This window comes from Suricata suricatta, chromosome 11, assembly GCF_006229205.1.
Source record: "Suricata suricatta isolate VVHF042 chromosome 11, meerkat_22Aug2017_6uvM2_HiC, whole genome shotgun sequence".
NCBI classification, from domain to species: domain Eukaryota; kingdom Metazoa; phylum Chordata; class Mammalia; order Carnivora; family Herpestidae; genus Suricata; species Suricata suricatta.
Genome location: NC_043710.1, coordinates 21,247,347 through 21,264,041, shown reverse-complemented (window position 1 = coordinate 21,264,041; position 16,695 = coordinate 21,247,347). Strand labels below are relative to the sequence as shown.

At 38.6% G+C, this 16,695-nt stretch overlaps 1 protein-coding gene across 1 annotated transcript in view; it reads right to left on the bottom strand.

The window, feature by feature from the left end:
* Window positions 1-16,695, bottom strand: part of LRRC4C (leucine rich repeat containing 4C) — a 1,176,981-nt gene that overhangs the window by 466,476 nt on the left and 693,810 nt on the right. Inside the window, exon 4 of the mRNA XM_029914596.1 lies at window positions 6,210-6,346. The gene's annotated coding sequence lies outside the window, so the exon portion shown is untranslated. The remainder of the gene's footprint in view (window positions 1-6,209; window positions 6,347-16,695) is intronic.

The following is a 16,695-nucleotide window of genomic DNA, read 5'->3' as shown; positions in this document are numbered from 1 at the left end:
GAAGAAGAAGAAGAAGAAAGAAGAAAGAAAGAAGAAAGTAGAAGAAAGAAGAAGAAAAAAAGAAGAAGGAAAAAGAAGGAAGAAGGAAGGAAGAAGGAGGAAGGAGGAGAAGGAAATAATGATGATGATGGTGGAGGAGCAGGTGGAGGAGGAAGAAACAAAGCCCTGCTCTCCCTATCCAAAAGACAAAGATGAGCAAAAAGAAAGGTGCAAGACAGTTACTCTCATCCAGCTAAACATCACTGAAAAAATTGTGGCTCCATCCCCATGCAGTTCTGTAAAACCCTCGTGGACCTAGATCTTCACCTTCACCAAGCTATGAAAGCTCCCCAAAACTCTCCACTAAAGTGGTACCAGAAACAGCCAGGTAGGACATGAGAAGTTTCATCCCTGACAGGTAGCATCCCTTTCACTGTAAGCAATGCCACAGGGAGACTGGAATAGTTCCTCCACTCAGCAGTTACAAGGGGATCTCTCCCTGGCATGCTGGAATGGCTTCAGAGTTGCCCATGCAGGGACCCAGGACTTTCACCTCCACTCAGCAATAATGAGGCCACTCCTCCACCCATGTCATCAGTGATGGCCAAGAAGGTAGCAGTTACATGCATTCCTATAGCTCCCAGCTAGGAAGTATCAGTGGAAGTCTGGGGAAGGAGCTGGTATTTATGCACAGGAGTAATGAGAAGCCCCCATCCACTCCAGGGTCAACAAAGGCCAGTTAAGAAACATGGAATTCTACTCCATCCATATGTCCATTCTACCCTTGTTTTCTCTACTGGAGAAATATCAGAAGAAGCCATCTAAAACTGAAGGTTCAAATAAGATATAGAATCTCATAATAAAATTCCCAAATGTCCACATTTCAACTGGGAATTACTCATTACACCAATATTCAGGAATATTCCAAATGAAATGAAAAAGAATAAAAAAATGCCAGTGTGAAGAAGAACAACTGGACATCCATAGCCAACAAAAACAAATCTGACTTACATTTCATGTTTAATACAAAGCTTAACCCAACATGGATTATGAATTTAAATATAATAAGTAAAACTGTCAATGTTTTGACAGCATAAACTATAAAGGAAAAAGGATCTATAAAGGAAAAAATAACTGAAGAATTGGACTTCATAAAGATTCACAACTTGTGTTACATGAATCTTATTAAGAGAGTGAAAAGACAAGTTAGAGAATGGGAAGAGCATTTGTAAATTGTGTATCTGAAAAGGATTAGGACCTAGAATAAACATAAAGTTCTCAAATTCAACAGTTAAAAATAAAACAAACAAACAATCCAGGTGGAAAATGGGCAAAAGACATGAATAGGTATTTCTCTCAAGAGGATATACATGTAGTAAATAAGCACAAAAAATGAGGTGAAGCATCACTAACTTTTAGAGAAATGAAAATAAAAACTACAATGAGATAATTATGGACAATGCTCCTTGACATTGGTCTTGGCAACAATTTTTTTGGATCTGACACCAAAAGCACAAGCAACAAAGGCAAAAATCAAGTGGGACTAGGCTGACATTCTGTTCTTGTATAGCCACAAAGACCAGGGCTGGCTGCCAGTTGGGATTCAGGGCCCTCAGTCTTACAAGGCTATGAGAGAGAACACAGAGGAACCCAGAATGGCTGGCATCTGCAAACGTGAGAATGTGTGGGGTTAAATCTACTGAAATCTGTAGGCAGTCTGAGGCTTGTTTCTTTAGCAGCAAAAGCTGATGACATCCTCTGTAGAGCCGGTCACAAAGAACCACCATCACTACTACAGCATGGCTGATGCTGGCACCATGCCCTTCTTACTTGTTCTTAGCTACCCCTATCAATCTTAGCTTTGCCAGTATCTAGATAGAGTCAAACCCAAGGGGGTTTTTCAGGCAATGTCCCAGAAGACTGGGGAAGCTCACCCCTCACTCTGTCTTCCCTTTCCTGATGAGAGGATCTTTTTTCTAGTTTTCCTTCTGCGCATCAAAACCACAATGGGATATCTCCCCACACCTGTTAGAATGACTATTATCAAAAAGACAAAATACAGCAAGCATTGGCAAGGCTGTGGAGAAAAAGAAACCCTGGTGCACTGGTGGGGATGTAAATTGACACAGCCACCTATGGGAAACTGTATGAAGATTTCTCCCAAAATTAAAAATAGAACTACCAGATGATCCAGTAATTCCACTCCTGGGTATATATCCAAAGAAAATGAAATTATCTTGAGTAGATACCTGCACTCCTGTGTTTAGTGCAGCATTATTCACAATAGCCAACACACGAAAACAACTTAAGTGTCCATCAATAGATGGATAAGGAAAATGCTATATTCAGTCACAAAAATCCTGCCATTTGTGATAACAGGGGTAAAGCATGAGGCCATTATGCTAAGTAAAATAAGTCAGATAGAGAAAGATAAATATTATTTGATCTCAGTTATGTGACATCTAAGAACACTGAACGCATAGAAACAATTAATAGATTGGTTGTTACTAAGGCTGGGGGTAGAAGTTATAGGGAAGTATTGCTCCAAAGGTGTGAATTTTGTTACAAAATGAAATGCCTTAGAGTTTTGGAGAGCTACTGTAAAACATGATGATTCTAGTTAACGGTATTGTTCTGTATAGTTGAGTGCTGCTAAGAGAATGGATCTGAAATATCCTCACCACCACCACAATTATTTGAGATGAAGCATGCTAACTAACTCATTGTAGTTAACAGTTCACAATGTACACTTGCATCAGATTATCACACTGTGCACCTTAAACTTACACAATGTTATATGTCAGTTATATCACAATAAAGCTGGGAAGGGCCCTCTAAATATCCAACCAAAAGCAAGGGGGAAAAAAACTTCCAAATATGCAACTGTCATATGGTCCAGCAGTTCACCCCCAGGCAAAGAAATGAAATCCTATGTTCCTACAAAGATCTGTACACTAATTTTTATTGCAACTTTATTTATAATAACCCCAGACTGGAAACAATTGAGACATTCTTCTGCAGTGAATGGTTAAACCCAGTAATGTATATCCTTACCAGAAATACTAGTCAGTTGAAAAACATGAATGAACTATTGCATCCAATAATTTAGATGAAACGCCTGATGATTATGTTGCATAAAAAAAAGCCAAGTCCAAATGCTACATACTGTATGGTTCCATGTACCCAACACCCCTGTCATGAATAAATTATAGAAACCGAGAGATCAGTAGTGCCAGCTGCTTAAGGAAGTAGGTAGGGGATGGGAATGAAGAAGGTATGGCTATAAAAAGACAACAGGAAGGGCCTTTATGGTGACAGAAAAACCAATCAAAACCACAATGAGCTACCACCCCACACTTGTCAGAAAGGCTAAAATGAACAACCCAGGAAACAACCGATGTTGGCAAGGATATGAAGAAAGAAGAACTCTTTGGCACTGTCGGTGGGAATACAAACTGGTACAGTCACTCAGGAAAACAGTATGGAAGTTCCTCAAAAAATTTAAAAAAAATTACCCTATGACCCAGCAATTGCACTACTAGGTATTTATCCAAAGGATATAAAAATACTGATCAAAGGGGTACCTGTACCCCAATATTTATAGCAGTGCTATCAACAATAGACAAATTATGGAAAGAGCCCAAATTTTCATCGACTGAAGAATGGACAATGAAGATATAGTGTGTACACACACACACACACACACACACACCCCACACACAGGGATATTACTTGGCAATCAAAAAGAATGAAATATTGCCATTTGTAGCAATGTGGATGGAACTAGAGGGTATTATGTTAAGCAAAATAAGTTGGGTAGAGAAAGATAAACAACATATTATTTCATTCATATGTGGAATTTAAGAACAGAACAGATGAGCCATAGGGGAAAGAGAGAAAAATAATATAAAAATTGAGCAGGAGGCAAACCACAAGAGACTCTTAAATACAGAGAACAGACTGAGAACTGCTGGAGTGGAGGTGAGTGGGTGGATGGGCTAAACGAGGGATGGACATTACAGAAGGCACTTGTTGAGATGAGAACCGGGTGCTGCATGTAAGTGATGACTCACTGGGTTCTACTCCTGAAACCAGCACTACACTATATGTTAACTAACTTCCATTTAAATAATTAAAAAAAGAAATGCTCTGCATTGTGACTGTACTAATGTCAATATCCTCCTTGTAAAACTGTCCTATAGTTTTGTAAGATAATTATCATTAAGGGGAAAGGGGAACAGGGTACATGGAATTCCTCCGTGATATATTAAAAAATTTTTTATGCTTATTCATTTCCTGAAACAGCATGAACAGGAGAGGGTCAGAGAGAGAGAGGGAGATACAGAATCTGAAGCAGGTGCCAGGCTCAGAGCTCTCAGCACAGAGCCCAATGTGGGGCTCGAACCTACAAACTTAGATCAACTTGGTCTAAGCCGAAGTTAACTTAACATAGTGAGCCATCCAGGCACCACACATTTTAACCATTAAAATAACTGGTGTGGTTTCTGTTTCCAGAGCACAATCTAACATATGCAGGTAATTTGTAGCAGGGTTTGAAGCTGAATAAAGGGAAAGAGGCTTGAAAGGCTGTGACAGACTATGTGTAAGGCAAAATTAAGAGGTGGGCAAATAGAATGCTAAGAAAAGCAATCAGAAACAAGAGTAGGGGATGGAGAGAAGTTCAGGGAGAAGTAGAACTGCAAAGTTGTCTGTTGTTTTTAAGAAAAATACAAACATACATAGACATTCCAGTACTTCCCTTTCCCCCGCCCCTCTTGTTTTCAAAGCCTTCTTTAGTTCTGGCCCACATATGTTGCCAGAATGATTTTCTTTTCATTTACAGGTGACTTTCTTCTCTATAAACAAAAGATCCTAACTAACTGACAACAACAGCAACAACCACCAAACAAAAAAGCACCTCTTTTCTGAATAGATAGAAGGACTAAGGTTAAAGGCAAAGAAAAGGGACACATACTTAAAAAAAAAAAAAAAAGAGCTTCAAATCTTTTCTTTCTGCATTGGTGCATGTTCCCCTACAATACTTTATCTTACCATTGCCTCCCCATCTTTAGAGAGCACTTTCCACACTACGAAACATCTCCATATCTACTCTTCTTATGGTACTCTCAAAACAATGTGGGCTCTCTAAGGACAGAGAGCAGATCTCCTATTCGCTTAATCTACATAATATGATGCATTGATGCAGCAGAGAATAGCTGTCTTCCAGGAAACTATTGAGTTATGAATTTAGGACAGATAGATGTTATACATGCAACCCAGGGAGAGCTAAATATTAACAGGAAAACGCATGAGTAATTCCTCCTACGGGTTCGCATAACATTTCTACTTCTCCCTTAAAACAGCATGAATGATTCAAGTAACTATTTGCCAATTAAAATGGCAAGTATAAATGTCTCTTTTGCCATAGATGGAGCTTAATGCCACTATAACTTAATCTTTTCTTTTTCTCTTCAACACAGTGAAACAGCACAGATGAATGAACATATTTCCATTTAACAGAGCTGGACATCTCTTACTTCTGGTCTCTAGTGGCCTTGACCATTGATGGTACAACATTTAGCTGAAAATGATGCCACATCCATGCTCCGGCCCACAAACTGCCGCTTATAGGAGTCACTTGGACTTTCATGCTTCCCCACTGGTTCCTTTAGACAAGTTCCACTTTTCCAGTAGCTCAACAGCAACTATTTCCATGCTGTTACCACATCGAGCTTCCCAATCCCACCAGGTTTTCAAAGGAAGAATAAAAAGCTGGCTACCTTTCCCAAACACTTTGTTCCATATTAAAAACCTGACTGCTGCCCCCATTTCAAAAATGGAGGAGGGCATCACCAGTTGTCGTTTCCATTCTGAATCCTGGGCAGGCCAGTCTGCCACAACTCCCAGACAGTGCAAAGGAACATCTGCCGGAGGAACAGTTAGTTTGACTCCCGCCCCTCCACAGAAATCACTGCTAGTAAAAGTTTTATGAGGTGGGTACATTTTTCCCCGTGCTTCCTCCTCTTGTAACTGACTGAAGCCCAAATGAGCAAGATGAAATGGCCAGATATTTAGCCATATGTTGGCATCCACATGTGCATGTTTGGGAGGGAAGAGAAGCTGTCAGCTGTACCAAAGGACGATTAGAATCATCTGAAATGCAATTAACAACCCCACAGTCAATGAATCTTTGAAGGATTCTAACAGAGTAAATTACACTTCTCACTTACCAATGGCAAATTGTCCATGGACCAGTTTCCTTGTTTGTGAAACTTGAATCCAGTCAATTTATTCAGACTCCAGAGTAGTCTCAGGAAGTTTCCATTCTGTTCATCTACATGGGTTATCTCTGCTCTTCAAGTGACTCCTATAACACATACACACACAGGGGAAAAAAAGGATGTATTAAGAATATGTGGTGCTAAATACATTTTGTTTGATAGTTTAGATTTTTAGCACCCATAACTCACTTTTTTTTTCTTTTTACTATTCTTATTATTTGTACTAGAAAAAGATGGGATAAAAAGATTTTCTCTTTTAAAAACTGGATTTTAGGTTAATGCAGTTGTGTATCTACAATTACAACTAGTAGAAGTTCACCACGTGAAGGACAAAAGCTTAATAAAACCTTATTGAGTAGAGATTCAGTGTTAGAGATTTTACTAAAATCTGCTTCTCATTGCATATCCTCCGAAGGTGGAAAGGAATTTAACATTTGACAAGTTACCATGAACCTGGGGTTTTGTACTAGTACCTTTTATATATGTATTATGTATTATCCTATTGAATTTGCATAACAATCTTTCTAGCATTTACCGCCTATAGCTTTCTGTCATTTTGCAGATCATAGGGGAAAGACTTGTAGGTAGATGAAGTTAGAGTATAAGATTAGATAACTTCAATCCACTCCTCTTACTCTTTCCCTACTCAGGCATGGAGAGTCCCATAGATTATTGTTCGTATTGTTTAAATAACATCAAAATGTTTTATAGACCAAATCTGCACTGAGACTATCTACATATATACATGAATACATACATTAAATTTTTTTAATGTTTTTTTATTTATTTTCGAGAGACAGAGAGAGACAGTGAGAGCAGGTGAGGGTCAGAGAGAGAGGGAGATACAGAATCCGAAGCAGGCTCTGGGCTCTGAGCTAGCTGTCAACAAGAGGCTCGAACCCACGAACCATGAGATCATGATCTGATCCAAAGCAGGAAATTAACCAACTGAGCCACCCAGGTGCCCCTATATACATACATTAAAAGAGTGACTCGATCATTGGGTTGTGGGAAATTCCAAAGAAAGACTGATAAACTTCACGTCATTTCATGATGTGATAATTATCACGTCATAATTATGGTCAAATACCTTAAACACATTCATTTTCTTTCCTTTATCACAATAGTTTTGGCCTGAAATTTTGTATCGATTTTGGATTCATGGGGCTCTTTTAACTAAATTCAACAAAATCAGTTCCTGTGCATCTAAACCATATTGCTTATTTATTTATTCGTGTCAACTGGTTTGTATGATGAGACCATCAGCCTTGGTGGCCCTCTCCTCCCAACCTATAAGGATCATTATGGCAGAAACAAAACATTCCATGCATCTCCTCTTATTTTAGGAAATAGCTAGCCACAGTAAATAATAGCTCCTCACATGGGACACTTCCTCTTTTAAAATATACCCAGATTGCACACGTGTTCCCTTACAGCCAACCAAGAACTGTCAAAAGTATCAATTAGAAAGTCTTGCCAGCTCCTCCAAATCTTAATAGAATTTGCAAGTAAGATACAGTCTCAGTATTTTCTACTTTTACTCCATAAAACTTAGTCTGCTTTTAACACAAGTGAGCCCTTGCTTAAGCAAACGGGAGTGTGGAAGAGTTCCCTGGCCACAAACTTAGGATAACGCCAGACAGAAATGTCTAAATTGTAGACTCTTCTCACTATGTATTTAAAAAACAATAGAACTTATAGTTAAAAAAAGGGAGCACAGATGGGGCACCTCAGTGGCTCAGTCAGTTGAGCATTCAACTCTTGATATCAGCTCAGGTCATGATCTTACGTTTCATGGGATTGAGCCCCACCTCAAGCTCCATGCTGATGATGTGGAGCCTGCTTGGGATTCTCTCTCCCTCTTTTTCTGACCCTGCTCTGCTCATGCTCTTTCTCAAAATAAGTAAATAAATGTAAGAAGCGGAGGGAGGGGAACAGAACCTGAAAGGACACAGGTCTGAACCAAACTGACTCCATGACAGGCTTTAAGTTTCCCTCTGACCTTGAAGGCCTAAGTGTATGTTTCCCAGAATCATTAGACAATAAAAGGGCACAGATTGCTCAACAGGCGACCATCCTAGTAACACCCAATCAGAAGCAGCCAGCTAAAATGCTTAATATTCCTAAGGGCAGGCCTAGAGATAGAAACTATGTATAATTGCTTAAGGCTAGTTACTTACCCTAAGTGGGTCCTTGGCCCACCCTGTAATTGGTTATTTTCAAAAAAGCACTAAAGGTCATGATTGGTTCCTGCCAAAAGTAACGAACACTCTGGACAATGTGTATGGTTAGAATGGTTGCAGAGGCTGTTATACAATGATTATTGGATTGCTGTGCCTATGACATAATTTTCTGTAACCCCCTTTTCCAAACCCTCTAAAAACCCTACCCAGCCTTTGTTCAGGGCTCTCAGCACAGATCCACTGCATTGGTGAGGTCTGGGAGTCTGAGCTTACGCCCGAATAAACACCCTTTGCTTTTGCATACGTGTCTTAGACTCCCTGGTGGTCTTGGTTACTGGGGACCCCATAATCTGGGCATAAGAAACCCTGAATTGGATGTGAGGGGTGAATTTCAAACCCGAGAAATAGGCTTACTAATTGCTAGAGTTGCAATTTTGATGTAATTAATTATCTGCAAAAACAATCTATTTCATTGCCACTATTTCATTACTACAACTTTTAAAAATAACCATTTATTGGTGGTCCAGCTATATGCTAGGCACCAGTTACATGACTTACATATATCTGATTTATTTATGTGAAGAAAACGTGCTTCAACGGAAGACTATGTCTGTAGCTACCCTTCTGCTCTTTGATTCTGATGCTATGGAACAATTCTACAGAACCTATAACTCTATAAAACATAAATAGCTATTAGTAAAATAAAAATTTCTTTTCTATAAAGGCACAAATTTTAACCTGTCTGGCAGGGAGGTTCAGCTGCCTTTTCTGCACACTGTGGAAGAAACTAGCTTCACCTATATTTGTGCATCGATTTCAATATTCCTGATATATAAATGTGTGTTTATTTGGGACTTTTCTTTTTTAAGTATGTTTATTTATTTATTTGGGGGAGGGAAGTGAGAGGGAGAGAGATTCCTAAGCAGGCTGCACACTGTCAGTGAGGAGCCCAACATAGGACTGTGAGATCATGACCTGAGGCAAGGTCAAGGGTCAGATGCTCAACAAACTGAGTCATCCAGCCACCCCTGAAGGTTTCTTTAAACTGATTATATACTCCTGGTTCTCTCATGGATTTGCAAATTTCAAAAAAAAAATCTTCAATGTCTGTTCATTTTATTTATTTTTTTTAAATTTTTTTTAAATGTTTTATTTATTTTTGAAACAGAGAGAGACAGAGCATGAGAGGGGGAGGGGCAGAGAGAGAAGGAGACACAGAACTGGAAGCAGGCTTCAGGCTCTGAGCTAGCTGTCAGCACAGAGCCCGACGCGGGGCTCGAACCCACGAACGTGAGATCTGACCTGAGCCGAAGTCGGAGGCTTAACCGACTGAGCCACCCAGGCGCCCCTGTTCGTTTTATATTTGCATGGGAGTTGTGATTTTATTTCATTTTTTGAAATGACCTTGTACCATTCTTTAAGACAACTCTATGGGGCATATATATTGTTAAGTACATTTTCTAGCCAAACACCAAGACTCAGCAGGGTCCCATGACTCACCTGATGGCCACAAACACAAACAGACACTCCTGATTACTAGACATGGTGCCACAGGTTGAGATTGCAAAGCTAAACAAGGCTGTCTTTATCCTCAAGGTCAAGGAAACCAGGGTAAATCTTTATTGAGTGCTGCCTACATGCAAGGTGCTTCCATTAACTAAACTAGAAACATTTGATAAATCCTCACTATCCAAAACTCACTACTTGCTATATGAAATACTGAACTCAAAGAGTTTCACACAGTGTTATACCCTTCACTATCTGAACTCATTCTATAAACTCTTAATAACTGAATTCAGGAATCAGGTAGATTTGTATAGGGAAAGGCACTCAATTGCTATCTTTAAATCCTCAAAGTCACCTTGTGAGGTAGGCATTCTTCCCATTTTTACAGATAAGGAAGATGAGGCTCAGTGAAACTAATGTTAAAAAAAATTACATCACTTTAGAATAGAAAAAGATAGCAAGATCACACAGCCCAACGTCCTCATTTTATAGATAGAAAAGCAGAGCTCAGGGAAACAGGGATTCTCTTGAATCTTTTATCCAGCTAGGAGCAGGGCCTGCCTCAACATTCAGTGATTCAACCTTCCATGCATCTTTTTCTTATCTGGGACTAGTAATGTAAGAGAATGGGGCACACATCTGTCAAAACAGGCAGAAAAGTGAGGAGCAAATTATTAAAACTTGCTCTTCCCCAAGTTCTTTCCAACCTCACTTACCACATTATTTATCCATCCAGCTGATCTGAACTTTTCTGTATGAAAAGTAGAGCTTCTATGGATTTTGAGCGCCTCTATAGAAAACTATTTTCCTGGGCAGTTTTGCACTTAAGTCGGCCTTTGCTCACACATTGAAGAACAAATTCCCACTGTCAGTACCACGGGGGAGGACAGGAGTGATTTTCCATTATCCCCATATGCAGAATGTGGATGAAAATTTGGGCAGATTTCAGAATCTGTGGCAGACTAAATTAGTAAATTTCATTTTATTGATGTATGGTTCCACAGTCTAGAAACTTTCTTTTCTTGTGGCCGACCCCATCCCAACTCCTCTTGCTTTCTTCCTCTCCTTTATTCATCTTTCTCTCTTCTACCATTTTTGTCTTCTTCCCTTTCCTTTTTCCTCCTCTTTCCTCACACAAATATTGCTCTGAGATAATTATGATTATTGGTATCTAATGAATAGGCTTACACCATATCTATCACCTCTCAACAAGCAGAACAAAGAGAGCCCACCTGTTACTACTGTTCTTTAAAGAGCACTATATCACACCAGCATTAACAGGTCACTTTTTGTTAGGAAAAATGCAATATGTTTGTCTTTTTTCAGTCCTTTCAGTCATTCTCAACATGTTTCTTACATTGGGCTGATTTTGTCTCAAGACTTCTCAACCTCCAGAAACTTTCCCTTAGGAAATTTACAACCTTCTGTTCCTTTCCAAGTCATCAACATTCTAATAGAGTAGCTTACTATGTAAACCTATGCTAATTTCAGTCATTATGCAGATGTCCAAGTATTTTGCAGGTTTCCACCTAAAAGTGTTATTTTCCTCTAGAGTCAAAAGGGACTTGGATGAGCTGTTGATCCCTTTGTTAAAATATAATCCACATATCACTAGGCCACCAAGTTTATCAAACTTCTGCCAGGAAAGCAGGATTCCCCCTAGAGAAGTTGGTGAATTGAGCAATGTTGAATTGCTGTTTGTATTCAAGATGGAGTAGTGGGAAAACAATCCAAAGAAACTTAGCTTTTTAATTAATCATAATCTCCCACCTTTGTGAATTTTAATCATTTCTGCTTTTGTTTCCATTTAAGAAGCTCTGTTTGTCTACCTCTGAGCTGCCAGGAACACAATATAAAAAAATATTTTTCACGTGTTGTCCTATATAATCCTCAAGATAATTGAAAAGGATGTCCCGGGAATAAATCATTTTTAAACATTAAGAAACCAAAGATTTTTATAGAAGTTACAAGCAATGACCAAGGCTACAGTTAGTCTTAAGTATTAAAACCTAAACCTTACACCAATCTCGAGGTTCATTTCTACTTACACCATATTTTCACTTTAAAAATGTTAGTCCAACAATTGGTCCAAGCTGGACTTGCCTTGTATAAACATATGTAAATATTTAAAGTTCATATGTTCTATACAGAGTGAGATGCATCAAAGAGAATGATGCTCCGTCTAGCATAAATGAGGAGGCTCCCATTTAGCCTTGCAACCAATCTATGATTCTAATACAACTGTACTAAGGGCAAAGAGTACATTAAGATATAAAATAATAAAGTTAGATTTTTCAGATGGAAGTAGGATACCAATTGACATTTCCTTAGACGCACTCAGGCACTGTGGCCTTTCCATATGCCTGAATCAACGAGCTGATATTTCCTGAGAAAACTAAACTGCATCATTAAAATAAAGGAAGTTATCTTACAATAGGCACTAGGCCAACACAAATATTATCTTCTTTATATGTGTTCTACATTTAATAAGAAGGGCAAAGTTTCTGAAGCCCAACAGTGGGCAAATGTGGCTCAGAACCCTGATGTAGAGTTCATAACCCCTACCCTTCACCCCTGTCCACTATCCAGGCTTGATGTGAGAATTAAAGTATCTACATTTAAGGCTATAGCATATTGCTTAAATAGGACTCATAAATAATTAGAACTCTTATCTCCTCATTCAGCACCAGGTTTCTTAGGGATCCACTCAAACTGTAAGGACAGGTCTGAATCAGACTGACTCTGACCTCGGAGGCCTACGTGTCAGCTTCTCAGACCACCCTTGTAACACCCAATCAGGAAAGACCAGCTAACACCTTTAACATTTCTAAGGGTGGGCCTAAAGATGGAGGTTAAGACTAGTCACGCCCTACGTGAGGGTCCTAGGTCCTGGGTCCACTCTGTAATTGGTTAATACTCTAAATGTTGTAATTGGATAAATCTGCTGTTAATAATATCGTATAATAATAATTGGATCACTGTACCTATGTCACAATTTCCTGTAACTCCCCCTTCCCAAACTCATAAAAGTCCTACCCCGCCTTTGTTCGGGGCTCTCAGCATGGATCCGCTGCGTTGGTAAAGTCTGTGAGCCCGAGCTTAGGCTAGGCCAGCCTAAGCCTGTAATAAAGCCCTTTGCTTTTGCATGCGTGACTCGGTCTCCCTGGTAGTCTCTGGTTTTTGGGGCGATATTAAAATCTGAGCATGACATAACAAAGGGCCAAATTCTCTGGATCTAATTGTGCATTTTGTCACATGATGTTGTTAATTGTGCAGAATATAATACAAGAGCAAGGGTTAAGGGAAGTCAAGATGCAGTGATTCCCTCTTGATTCCTAGAGACCAGAAGACACAGACACTCCCACAGGGTGTAAACACTTGTATCAATAAATGCTATCACCTATTGCCCACTTGACCCGCCCTTTCGCAAACCTGACAGTTGCTATGTATGTACGATTTACTGCAATTATTTCCAAAAGTATGTATTTTCACCATTTGAGTGTGAACACATAATTTATAATAAAAGCCAAAACAGAGACACAAATGCTAAATACAGAATCTTTGAAAATTATTTCCCAACAAATAATAAATTTAATAGAGAATCATGATACCCAAATTGCTAACCATAAGGAAGAGGGAATGTATCATATTCTAATATTATTTTCCCAAACATAAATGAATAAAGGGTTTTTTATTGCATTTGGGTCATCAGCATTCCAAATCTCAGTGGGGCTTTTGACATAAACATACAATCAAGAGCTGAGTTATTATTTTTATAATGATAATATCTTAGCTGGTGCCTTCAATCAGAAGCATGATAAATAATCACAATTCATATAACTTAATAACTAATGTGTTAATTCATCGATTTCAAAAAAGCATCTGACACCCGTGTATATCTTTCATTCATTTCCATAGTCTATTTTCTAATAGATTTTGAAATAAAACTCTAAGTTTAAATATGATTATGGTATCCTAGTCAGATGTTCAAGTCCAACCTGCCTAGAAATGCATCAAAATACTATGTGTGGTGCACATGATTAAATCACATCCAACAGTTTTAGCTAGTTTTTCAGGATAGGTTCAACTTTAAGGAAAATAATGGCTGTGTTTTTCATTAATTCATTCTTGGGAAAGCAAAGTAATATTATAATCATCTCTAATCATAATAAAGCCCTACAGCTTTATGTTCAAATCCAGGCTGTCAATCACGGACTTTGTTGCCTTGAGATACTTACTCTCTGATTTGTCTCTTCATATATAAAAGGGTATTTAACTAAATAATAAGTAAATATGAACTAAATAATGGCATTTAAAGGATTGTTTCAGTATTAAATGAAATAACCTTCTGAAAGCAAAAAGCACTACTTCTGACATATAATAAATGCTAAGATAATGGTAGCTATTACTTTTCAGTGACCAACAACAGTTTTGATATGTCTACCACGCGTTAATACTCTACTAGGCAACATCAAGATGACTTATTTATTAACTACACCTGTCTCGTCACATACAACCCAACCCCAAATCCAAAAATCTAAAGAAATTAGAGGATTCTTACAGAGCAGTAAAGAAAGAAATCCAGAGTCATGCATTTATTGAAGTTTTTATTGAAATTTAAGTTAGTTAATACGCAGCCTGATATTAGTTTTAGGTGTACAATATACTGATTCAACACTCCCACACAACACCCAGTGCTCATTACAACAAGTGCACTCCTTAACCCTATTTAACCTATCACCCCCACCCACCTCCTCTCTAGAAATCATCAGTTTGTTCACTATCTATCATTAAGAGCCTATATCTTGGTTTGCCTTCTCTTTTTTCTCATTTGCTTGTTTGCTTTGTTTCTTAGATTCCTCATAAGAGTGAAATCATATGGTATTTGTCTTTCTCTGACTTATTTCATTCAGCATAATACTCTCTAGCTCCATCCATGTCATTGCAAATGGCAAGATTTCACTTTTTTTTTTTTAAGACTGAGTGATATCCCACTACATATACCACCTTCCTTACCCATTCATCAGTTAATGGACAATTTTGCTATGTCCGTAATTTGCTGTTGTAGGTAATGCAGCTATAAACATCAGGGTGCAAGTATCCCATTGAATCAGTATTTTTATATTATTTTGATAAATACCTAGAAGTGCAATTGCTGGATAGTAGGGTAGTTCTATTTTTAACTTTAATCTGGTAGAAAAAAAAATAATGAAGCATCCATATTAGAAGCGAGTCCACCGTGGGCAGCATGCAAGTTCCATAGTCTCACTCAACATCTTCAGCCACTCAATGAATGGAGGCTCACATTCAAACGATTAAATACTTCAGAATTACAAAAAAAGCTAGCAAAACTTTAGTAAAGCAATTTTATCATCTTCAAAACGGACTAAATGGTCATTTTCAAAGTCGGAACTCTCAGGTGGCTTGGTAGTTTATATTGGACTGAGGGGCATAGGAAGAGGCAGGCCTTGCTGCCCAAGCCTCTCCCTGCAGCCCCAAATACCTTCCTACCCCTGTTAAGTCTCAGATACTAGGAAAGACCTCATTTACATGCATGTCAACATTCCAGCCAACAGTCCATGCCCCAACCACAGACATTATGCAAAGCCACCTTCCAGCTTATAGCTATAAACTGCAGTAGTGATATCTGCTCTTAGGAGGACCCACCAAGGGAAGAGACTCATGCAGACACTTAAAATAAGATGATTTTGAATAGGAATTCCGGATCTCAACTAACACTAAGACTTTAGCTAAAGGATGCTTGGGGGGTATAGGTGGAACCCTCCCCTGAACTCTATGATATCCAGGTCTACAAAAAAAGACCTGACTGGGGGAAATCCTGTTTGGATTTTCGTTAAAGTGTGGAACCCAGGGCAGAAACCTATCTTGCTTGAGTCTTAATGCAGAACCAAGGTTTTGGAACCAGACCATCTGGGTCTGGCTTCTGTTATTTAAGAATTAAGTAATCTCAGGCAAGTTATTTAGCCTTTATGCCTTAGTTTTTTTGTGAAATGAAAATGGTAACATTTATTTCATAGTATTTGTGGGAGGATTCAGTGAGGACTATAATATACACAAAGCCATTTAAAAAGTAGCTAGGTGGGGCGCCTGGGTGGCTCAGTCAGTTGAGCCTCCGACTTCGGTTCAGGTCAGATCTGACGTTCGTGGGTTCGAGCCCCGCGTCAGGCTCTGTGCTGACAGCTAGCTCAGAGTCTGGAGCCTTGCTTCCGATTCTGTGTCTCCCTCTCTCTCTCTGCCCCTCCCCACTCATGCTCTGAATCTCTCTGTCTCAAAAATAAATAAAAAACATTAAAAAAAAGTAGCTAGGAAAGACTATGCATTGCCTAAAAATCAACAATTCATTATTAATATCATTGTTATTGATATAAAGATTAATAGTGACATTGTTTGTAGTGGTAATAGTAATAAGGTACTAGCTCTGAAATAATTTAGTAAATCCTAAAAATAAAGTGCAATAAAGTTTTTATTTTGTCTTTGTTTGGAATATGGGTTACTTAAAGAAGGTTTATTTAGATAGAATAAACATCCTTAGTTTAACCAAGTAATAATGGTTTGAACTTCTATCTGATTCTGGCCACATAGAAGGTTTGATTAACCTAGTCACAGCTCCCATTATAAAACAGATAGAAATGTTGAATATGAGTCTAAGAAAGAGAATAACAATAGGTACACAGAACTGAAGAGGAAAAAATGGTGAAGGAAGGACTACCAGATGTGAGAAATTT